At 38.8% G+C, this 10,254-nt stretch overlaps 1 pseudogene; it reads left to right on the forward strand.

Annotated features, from left to right (window-relative positions):
* Positions 1–4,226: 4,226 nt before the first annotated feature.
* On the forward strand, positions 4,227–4,970 carry LOC123787547 (eukaryotic translation initiation factor 1-like; annotated as a pseudogene).
* The last annotated feature ends 5,284 nt before the right edge of the window (positions 4,971–10,254 follow it).

The raw sequence follows: 10,254 nt of genomic DNA on the forward strand, positions 1-10,254 counted from the left end.
AAGGTGGTAGTGTGGAGGGAGAGGTTGTCTTATCTGGCAAGGGATATTTTACAGAAGTCTAGGCAGGAGCTAACAAAGGCCTTTCCATCAATAAAAATGACAGAATATTTATGTAGACTAAAATGCCAATCTACTTTCTGATTCTCTGGTGGAGAAGATGGAGAAGTGTCAACTGAGACCAGATATATTTGAGCACAAGAATATATAGTATTGATTATAGATTGACTATGAAGAATGATAGAGTGACATATTCCAATGCTGACATCTAGTAGCAAAATGTACAGAGGTAAGGAAGCAATGGAGGGATAAAATTGTGAAGCCAGCTCAAAAGCTCATTTTTACACCTCTATTTAGTTTGAGATGCCTCTGAGCTATCTTCATGGTGCCCGAAATGCACATCTGAGAGGTTCTGGCACATAGACGGAAAGTAGATATAAATGGCACTTGTCGAAAGGTTATAAAACCTATATTATTACACTTATTTTATAGATGACAGATTGAGGTTTGGAAATGTTGAGAAACTTGACCAAGGGCAAAGGTCTAGTGATAAGCAAGCTTTCTAAGTCCAAAGTCAACCTCCTCATCCCATTAGGACTTCCACAGCTCCTAGTGCAATGTTTTGTACCTAGAAATTTTTGATAAATATGTATCAATAATTGATGTCATCACCCAACTTTTTACTTTTGCTTCAATCCTGTCACTCCAACAAATAAGTTTAATGAAGAAAGGGACCACTTAATAAGGACAAATGGTATTCTGCATACAACAGTGAAAAATAATAGGTACTCACTAAATACATATTGATTGATATCCTGAAATTAAGTTTATTTTACATTTTTCCCATCCGTGGAACTGCAGAATAACTAGTCAGAATGTACTCTATTCCATGAAAGATTTTGTAGTTTCTGACATCTCACCAATATCACACAGTGTAAGATCATCTTCTATGATTCTTTATGATAAGACTACTTTAGAAGAGTCCTAAATCACTGCTTTATTTGTGAATTGAGTTTGTTAATGTTCCATTTCAGATAACAGGTATATATATTTCCAAAGTCAATTTCTTTAGGTCAGATTATTCTTTGGATCTCCAGACCAAAATTAATTCATTCAACATTTGCCAAATATCTACTATGTCTGGAAACACCGCAAGATGTGATAGAGACAAAAATAAAAATTAGCCATAAGACACTCAAAATTCAATAGGGAGAACATATAAATACATAAATACACAAGAGAAGCATAGAATAGGGAGCAGATACTGTTAATATCATTAATGGTCAACTCTATGTATCATTTAACTAAGCTATGGGTGCCCAGATATTTAGTCAAATGTTAATCTGGATATGTCTGTGAGAGTATCTCTGGATGAGATCAACACTGGAATCACAGGGCTCTGTAAAGCACATTGCCCTTACCAATGTGAGTAGGCGTCTCCAGATTCGCTGAAGATCTGAAGAGAATAAAAAGGCTGAGTAAGAGGGAACTGCCTTCTGCCTGAACTGGGGCCTCAGTCTTTTCCTGCCTTTGGATTCAGACTCAAACACTGGCTCTTCTTAGATCTCAAGCCTACCAGGCCTTAAGGCTGGAACTTTCACCATTAGTTCTCCTGGTTCTCAAGCCTTTGGATTCAGACTGGAACTACACCATTAGATCTTCTGGGTCTGTCTTTTGGCAACTACAGATCTTGGGACTTCTCAGCTTCTATAATCACATGAACCAATTCTTTACAAGGAATCTCTTCATATATTCTTTATATGTACATCCTATTATATATACTATATATTTATATGTTATATTGTATATTATATGTAATATGTGCATGTACACATGTATATGTATGTGTATCCTCTTGTATCTATATCTATCTATCTATCTATCTATCTATCTATCTATCTATCTACATATCTTATTTGTTCTGTTTTTCTGGAGAATCCTAACTAATGCAGTGCCTAACTCCAAATCCAATTATATTTGGCTAACCCCCCATGCTCTATTCAACCCTATGTTTCATTGAGCCATTCACAGTGATCCCATCCTCCTTTTTAACGATTTCTTTAGAAAAGGACATGATTTATAATTCTGGATAATGAAGGTGAGTCTGCTTGGCATCTTCTATGAAAATATTCTCTTTGTTCTAAAAAAGGAAAAGACGTTCTCTTCTTCTAGACTTGTACATGTTTGAATTTGATGCCTGAACCCATGTCAATCATCTGGTGATACAACAAAGATGGGAGAAAGAAAAGACTGAAATGACCAGGGTTTTTGCTACCATTACTGACCTGCTGAATTAACTAACTCTCGAGCTCCCAACCTTTAGCTACTTGCTATGAGGGATAATACATTTCCTTTTGTTTAAGCCATGCTGACTTGCATTTTCTTCTTATGTGTGCCATAAACTGTAAATCTGGTAAATGCTATAATAAAATGCTACTGTAAATCTGGTAAATGCTGCAATAAAAATCACATGGTATAATGAGGGTACACAAAGGAAGGTAATTCTTTCCAGCATTGTGGGAAGAACTTGAGATTTCAATATTAGTCTTAGAAGTCCTAAGCTTGAAGTCACTATGGAATATCCAGGTCTAAGTGTTCTGCAGGTCATTTGTTATTTAAGTCTAGAGGTAAGAAAAGAGCACTGGACCAGAAACACAAAGATTTGTAAGTTTGGGAGCATACATTTTGTAGTAAAAGTCTTGATGTAGGTGACATCTTTCAGATAGAATTGCAGAGAATAAAAAGTATATAGAAAAATGGGAAGTGTCAACCTCCAACAGATGGTCAGAAGAAGAGGAACCCAGGGTAGAGGCTAAAAGAAGCCACAGGAAGGTGGAAGGAAAGAACTAGGAAGGAGTTGTAACACAAAAATCAGATGTACAAATGGATTCAAGTGGGGAAAAAACATAATTAGCAGCAACAAATACCTTAAAATGCTTCAGAAATATAAAAGCAAACATTGGCTAGTGAACTTGGTTACTGGGATTGTGTGTCAGTTACAGACTGTGTTTGACTGTATATGACAGAAACCTGTTGTTCATGTAACAAAGTCCAGAAAGAGAAAGTTTCAGGAGTCCTGTAGGGGCTTCACAACCTCATCAACATCCCAGGTGTCTTCATTTTTCTTTTCTACTCAAAGGGCTTTTCATCTTTATGGGTATATTATGATCACAACATGGCTGGTCCATCTCCAGCCTCACATCTACATTACAAGTAGAAAGGAGGAAGGAACAAATAACAAGGAGAAAAGTGTAGCTTTTTTTTTTTTTTTTTCAATCAGCAAAACACATCTTTCCCAAAAATCTTCTGTAGACTGCCAATTACAGCTCCAAAGCTGCTAAGGAATGTGGGTAATGTAGTTTTTTAAAATTAAGCTGGCTCATTCTTATAAATACTCTTCTCTTAGTAAAAAAAAAGAAAACAGAAATGGGTATTAGAAAGACAACTATCAGAATCTGCCACAGATGTCATTTATAATCTGAGTAAGAATAGTTGCAGAGGTGGAGTTGAGGCAAAAGTCAAAATTAAGTCAGAAAAGGGCCAACTGGAAGAGGAGGATGTGGTAAAAGCAGACGTGGGCAGGAAGTTTGCTTGAAGCAAAGGAGAGATGGGGCCAAACAAATGGATGTTGTGTAAATTTCGATTAATGTTGATATGTATAGGAAAGGATCCCTGAATCTTTCCACTTTGTGCTCTTTTTGCATCTGCAACTTGAGTAGGCATTCAACAAATGCCTTTGGAATTAATGAGCAGTACTGAGATTGTTCATTTTGGTGGGGGCGGTCAGTCATTAGTCTCTTATCCATAAGCACAAAGTTCGAGAAGGAGAATGATCGAAATGGGACTGAAATGTGGGGAGGTACCAGATCATGCAACCCCTGTTAAGGCTTCTGTGTTTTAACATAGGAATCTTGAGAATCACTGAATGATGTAGACTTACATAGGCAAAATCAAATTTGCAGTTTAAAAACGATACGCTTTGGGCCAGAGGTAGGGCTGAAGGTGGGGAGTCAGACTAGAAGTCAAGAGCAGTAGTCTAGGCAACAGATGTGATTGCTTAGACAGGACTGGTGGTGGTGATTGCCATATTCCATGTTCTTTATTATTATCTAATAGAAATAGTAACAAATAACCCATTTTATTGCTGTCTCTGTGCCAAATATAGTTCTAAGTGCTTTGTCTTATCTGTATTATGTATTTATATCCTCCCCGCTAAACCTGTGAATTAAATGGCATACAGCCCAGTCACTGAGCCACCACCAAGGACTCAGCAGCTTCCCCCTTATGCCCCCTCACTTCCCGACACTCTGTTCCCCCCGACCCTTCCAGCTCCTGCCCACCTTCTCCAGCCCTGGCCTTCTGGTAGGCCGTTTCTACCAAGGAAAAGGAATTGTATAGCATGTCCTGTTATCCAGAACCTCCACTCTTTCGAGCCCTTGGCTGATGCAAGTAAGGGTGATGATCTGCTTCCTGCTGGCAATGAGGATTATATCCATATGAGAATTCAACAGAGAAATAGCAGGAAGACCCTTAATACTGTCTAAGGGATCACTGATGGTTACAATAAAAAGAAACTAGTGAAGGTGTTTAAGAAGAAATTTGCCAGGACACCTGGGTGGCTCAGTCGGTTAAGCATCTGCCTTCAGCTCAGGTCAGGATCCCAGAATCCTGGGATCGAGTCCAGCATCAGGCTCCCTGCTCAGCTGAGAGCCTGCTTCTCCCTCTCCCTCTGCCCCTCCTCCCTGGTCGTCCTCTCTCTCACTCTCTCTCAAATAAATACATAAAATCTTAAAAAAAAAAAAAGGAAGAAGAAATTTGCCTGCAATGGTCCTGTAATTGAGCATCCAGAATATGAAGTAATTCCGCTACAGGGTGACCAGTGCAAGAACATATGCCAGTTCCTTGTAGAGACTGGACTGGCTAAGGGTGACCAGCTGAAGGTTCATGGGTTTTACGTGCTTTTGGCTCTCTGAAGCTTAAGTGAGGATTTTCTTGCAATGAGTAGAATTTTCCTTCTGTCCCTTGTAATGAGTTTAAAACCTCACAGCTTGTATAATGTAACCATTTGGGGTTTGCTTTTAACTGTGACTAGTGTAACTCCTTCATGAAATAAACTGAAAAGATTCACGCTGTCTAGTCTTAAAGTCCCTCATTTAAACAGAGGTCAAGCAGTAGGAACATGGCAGTGCCCGGCCTGAAACCAAGGAGTAATGTGATGTTTCTTTCGGTCAAACCCAGAGCCCCAAGATCACAGATGGCTATGTGTGGCTAGAAGCTCCTCGCTCTCTTTCTTTAGAGTTCCCTGCCCTAAGAGAACGTCACCACCTGAACAACCCACAGTGAAGCTGAGAGGACAGGATGGGACAAGACAGCAACAGCAGATGTGCTGCTATAGGAAGTCAAAGAAAAGAACCTAGTGTCTCCAACCTGACCAGGTAGGCAGAGCTTAGAGCGGCCATCTTCCCTCCAGTGAGATGTGATAGGACATCTGGCTTGCCATCAAGGTCTTTTTGGCCAGACATATCCTAGCTAATCAATGTCCAAACACCAGAATGTGAGGCCAACCTTCTATAAGAGTTAAACTTTGACAAGGGAACAAGCTTCAGACTAGCTACAGTCATGTAGCTAGCTGTAGAGTTTTCAACTTAATAGCTACTGCTGCCCAATGCCTTGTGAAATAACAGATTGGTTTTTGCTTCATTTTTTTTTTCTTCAGCTTTAACGTTACATAATGTATTTAAACTCTCATTTAAATAAAACTGGTTTTCAGGGAAAAAAATGGCAGACAGATAATGGAGCACTACAGGTACTTGCCCAAGGTCACACAGCTGGTATGTGCCTGAGCCAGGATTTTAAACTCATGCCTGTCTGGCTTCAGAGGCCACAAGCTCACCGTACACTGTGGTAGGCAGCAATGTCAGACTGCGGCTGAGAGGCTGGTCTCTTTGTAGCTTACTGTACAAGTTAAAGCCTGCATTTCTGAGCTGGACTATCTGTGTTCAAGTACAGCCTCCATGCTTCTCTCTCTGGGTGAACCTTGGGAATTATTTACCATTTATTGCCTTGGTTTCTGATTTTGTACGATGGGGACGGTAATGATAATACCGAACACATTTGGTTGATATAAAGGTTAAATGAGTTACATTTATAAATCCTCACCTCAAAATAAGTATGACTCATACATAGAATGATATGCGTGTTTGTTAATAAAATAAAAATTTCAAGGCATGCTAGATATTGAAATCCCTGTGCAAATATTACTTTGATGGGTTCATTCATTCAGATATTTTTCAAGTGTACATGAAAATTAATTGTTCATTTGACTGTGTCCTTTCACTGTTTTTCTCTGTCAATTTTGACTTCAGCTGCTTAAATCACTTACTAGTCTCCCGAAATGCAAAATATCCAGTGCTCATCTACAAAATTGTTATTATCATGAAAGTCAGGCAAACACACACGTTTTTACTTTAATTGCTCATGCACTTGAGGAAAAACAATTTTTCTACCTTGGATAATTCTCATGTGTAACTAATATACGTGTAACTCACTTCATTTTACTCCCTTTGTTGGTAGACATGATGTCATTTATATCACCTTATGATCTTGCAAAGAGATCCAGAGAGGAAATAAGTAAAAGAGAAACAAACCTGCTCCTTGCTTGGTTTTTACTTGTAACAAATAGCAAAAGAAGTCATCCCTTCCCAGGCTGAAGCTGTTACAGTTGCACTCTGAAAATTGCACTTTAATGCCGGCCTATTGCCACTATTGAAAAGTTCATCATTGTTTTTTTTCATGTGCCAAGAACAATGTATTTGCCAAACCAATCATGAGACTGACTGCAAGCAAATGGTAAAGGTACATAGGACTACAGAAGAGGCAGTGGTATGGATGGAAAGCCAGGCAATCTGGCTAGGACTGCATTTCAACATACTCACCTTCGTTATGATAACTCAGGATTTTATCAGTTACTTGGAACTACTATGGGCAGGCTGTTGGGCAATTAACATCTCTGAAGCTACAAGTGTCCAAAAAAACAGAAAGTTTCTCCAAAGACCCAGGAGGATTCTTACTCCCAATCAGGCTGTCTATCTGCAGAGTGATGCTTCCATGGGTCTAGGGGGATGGTGGGAGGTATGGCTGAGACTCCTTTTGTAGAAAATTTTATGCAGTTATGGTCTTGAATCACTCTATATCTCTTGTTTGCATATACTGGTATCTTTCTGTCTTGGATTACAGATTATTTGCATGGTGATAGCCATGCAAATAGCAACACTGAAAATAAATTTAAACTTTGTTAACTTCACAGAGAAGGAGGATGGAGAAAGAAAGCTAGATGTGATGATTTGGGCATTTCCTGATGCATAAGAATTGAGGACTAGTGCCCAAAACTCAAGAAAAGATTGTCAAGCACACCAAGGGCATTCCAGCTAAAAGAAACTATAAAGCACAAGATGGAAATATTTGAATGCATACTTATATGGCAAGATTTTTTTTTTCCCTACATGCAAAGACTAGATGAAATTAGAACTGAAAGATGGAGAGGTGATACAGTAGAAAAAGGACAAGTTTGGATGAGAATCACAGAGATGGCTGCTTTTTTTTTTTTTTGAGATTTATTTATTTATTTGAGAGAGAGAGAGAGAGAGAGAGAGAGAGAGCATGTGCAAGTGCAGGGGGGAGTGTCAGAGAGAGAGAGAGAGGAAGAGAGAATCTTTTAAGCAGACCTAACACCTGAGTGTAGAGCCCCACAGAGGGCTAATCCCACGACCCCAGGATCATGAGCTGAGTGAAATCGAGTCAGCCACTTAACCCTGAGATGGTTGCTCTTAAAGAAGAATGACATGTTAAAAGTGGAAAAGAGTCTTCCCTCTCAGATACCAAAGAGACTCCAAAGCACCTGTCTTATAAAATGGAGGACATGTTGTTTACTTTGTGAATGTATGCTTAGGCAACAGACTTGAGAGCTGCCCCTGTGTCTAAATGAGCAGAGGAGACAATTGGAAAGAAATGGCAGAGCCAAGAGAGGGAGCAGGCTTCTTCACCATGCAAGAATGAGAAATTTCACTAAGGCAAGGCTATACTTGAAAATGTATCCAGGATTGAGCCATCCCCCACCTCAGCAACAGAAAAGGCCGAGGGCTATCAGAGCCATATCATACATTTGCCCTCCTCCACTCTTTGAATCTAGATCCCCACCAAGCTCAAGATCGTATGGGAGGGAGGGAAAGAAGTGGGATGTAAACTGAGTTTAAGATTAAAGTTTTGATGAAGTGGGATTTATTCCTGGGTTGCAAAGGTGGTTCAATATTTATAAATCAATCAGTGTGTTACAGCACATTAATAAAAGAAAGGGCAAGAACCACACGATCATTTTAATAGACGCAGAAAAAGCATCTGACAAAGTTCAACATCCACTCATGATAAAAACCCTCAACAAAGTAGGCTTAGAGGGCACATATATAGGCCATATACGAAAAACCCACAGCTAATATCATCCTAAATGGGGAAACAAAGAGAGTTTTTCCTCTATGGTCAGTAACAAGACAGGGATGTCCACTCTCACCACTTTTATTCAACATAGTACTGGAAGTCCCAGCCACAGCAATCAGACAACAAAAAGAAATAAAAGCTATCCAAATTGGCAAGGAAGAAATAAAACTTTCACTATTTGCAGATGACACGATACTATATATAGAGAACCTAAAAGACTCCACCAAAAAACTGCTAGCATTGCTAGAATTCAGTAGTCACAGGATACAAAATCAACATACAGAAACCTTTTGCATTTCTATACACCAATAATGAAGTAGCAGAAAGAGAAATTAAGGAATCAGTTCCATTTACAATTGCACTAAAAACAATGAGATACCTAGGAATAAGCCTAACCAAAGAGGTGACAGAACTGTGCTCTGAAAACTGTAAAACACTGATGAAAGAAATGGAAGACAACACAAAGAAATAGAAAGACATTCCATGCTCATGGATTGTTAAAAATAAATTGCTTAAATATCTCTACTACTCAAAGCAATCTACACATTTAATGCAATCCTTATCAAAATACTAACAGCATTTTTCACAGAGCTAGAACACACAATCTTAAAATTTATATGCAACCATTAAAGACCCCAAATAGCCAAAGCAACTTTGACAAAGAAAAACAAAACTGGAGGCATCATAGTTCCAGACTTCAATGCTGTAGTGATCAAGACAGTATGGTATTGGCACAAAAATAGACACATAGATCAACAGAACAGAAGAGAAAATCCAGAAATGAACCCACAATTATATGGTGAATTAATCTTTGACAAAGCAGGAAAGAATATCCAATGGAAAAAAGAATGTCTTTTCAACAAATGTTGGGAAGACTGGACAGCAACATGCAACAGAATGAAATTGAACCACTTTCTTATAGCATACACAAAAATAAATTCAAAATGGATTAAAGGCCTAAATGTGAGACATGAAACCATTAAAATCCTAGAAGAGGGACACCTGGGTAGCACAGTCAGTTAAGTGCCAGACTCTTGGTTTCAGCTCAGGTCATGATCTCAAGGTGGTGAAATCCAGCCCCACATCAGGCTCTGTGCTCAGCACAGTCTGCTTGGGATTCTCTCTCCCTCTTCCCTTCCCACTTGTGCTCTCTCTGCCTCTCTCTCTCAAATAAATAAATAAACCTTTAAAAAAAAAAATCCTAGAAGAGAACACAGGCAGTTAACTGCTTTGACATTAGCAGTATCAACATTTTCCCAGATATGTCTCCTGAGACAAGGGAAATAAAATAAAAAAATAAACCATTGGGACAAAGGAAAAAAAAAAAAAACCTTCTGCACAGCAGAGGAAACAATCAACAAAACTAAAAGGCAACCTACAGAGTAGGAGAAGATATTTGCAAATGACATATCTGACAAAGGATTAGTATCCAAAATACATTAAGAACTCATAAAACTCAACACCCCCAAAACAAATAATCCAATTAAAAATGGGCAGAAGATATGAATAGATATTTCTCCAAAGAAGACCTGCAGATGGCCAACAGACACATGAAAAGATGCTTATCACTCATCATCAGGGAAATGAAAACCAAAACTACAATAAGATATAATCTCACACTTGTCAGAATGGCTAAATCAATAACACAAGAAACAACAGGTGTTGGCAAGGATGTGGAGAAAGGGGAACTCTCTCACACTGTTGCTGGGAATGTAAACCGGTATGGCCATTCTGGACAACAGTATGGAGGTTCCTCAAAAAGTTAAA

The sequence above is a fragment of the Ursus americanus genome, chromosome 19 (genome assembly GCF_024610735.1).
Source record: "Ursus americanus isolate L20-20 chromosome 19, mUrsAme1.1.p, whole genome shotgun sequence".
Taxonomy (NCBI): Eukaryota; Metazoa; Chordata; class Mammalia; order Carnivora; family Ursidae; genus Ursus; species Ursus americanus.